Below are 940 nucleotides of genomic sequence, written 5' to 3'. Positions count from 1 at the left end.
ACAAGAGGCCAGGAAGTGCAAAGCATATTAAAGATCTTCTGAGAGGCTTCTCAGGAGACACTTGAACACATGCAAGTGACTGTACCTTCTCATTTCACCCCAGCACTGAGGCCAACCCACCTTCAGCAAGAAACCTGACACTCCATCCCTTGGAGCTGGCCTCCGGCAGTGGACAATGGGCAAGCAAAGAGAGACCTGCAGTGCCCTATGCAGATTACCTCCTCAGAGGTGCCCCAGACACCAAAGCCAATTCCTCTGAGACAACTGATCCCAAAGGGACTCCCCAATTGCTCCTCTCCCACACCATGCCCCAGAGCCCACTGGCCTGGAAACTGAGACCCTGACCCCTCTCACATTGCTAACCTTTGCTCCTGGTTCATGTCTGCCTCCCCATCTGTTAGGGCTCCGTACTCTACACGTGCCTGGAACAATCAAGTTATCTCCCTACTTCTGTTCACTGCAATGCACCACCCCTCCACTCCCATCCCTGCTATCTCAATGTCAGGGGTTCATTTTTCACAGCTCAGAGGTATTCCACAGCATATACATAAAACTTTTTTTTCAGCTACATATTAAGTATAGGATCACCCTCTTCAGTTATACATTCCCATACCACAACCAAGCTCCAAGGCTCCCTTCTTCCTCCCCACCAAGGTCCACTGGCTCTCTCCCCAATTTTGTTCCTTCTACTGTGGCTGTCACACAGCTCTGAAGAGGGTGACCCCTTACAGGGCCTCTTTGCCTCATGGGCTGCTCACCAGAGTTCTCAAAAGCATTAAAGGCTGAAACACACACACACAAGCACACTCTCATTTAACAACATTAACACGTCTACATGCACCCAGTTATTCGGCATCTCCAAATAACTAGTGTCTACATATCAAAACCATAAAAAAGGAAAGAGACAGTAACATAAGCTACCCAACTTCTATCCACCAAC

This window comes from Condylura cristata, unplaced genomic scaffold, assembly GCF_000260355.1.
Source record: "Condylura cristata isolate star-nosed mole 26May11 unplaced genomic scaffold, ConCri1.0 scaffold00048, whole genome shotgun sequence".
NCBI classification, from domain to species: Eukaryota; Metazoa; Chordata; class Mammalia; order Eulipotyphla; family Talpidae; genus Condylura; species Condylura cristata.
Note: the sequence above shows the minus strand (reverse complement) of the source record.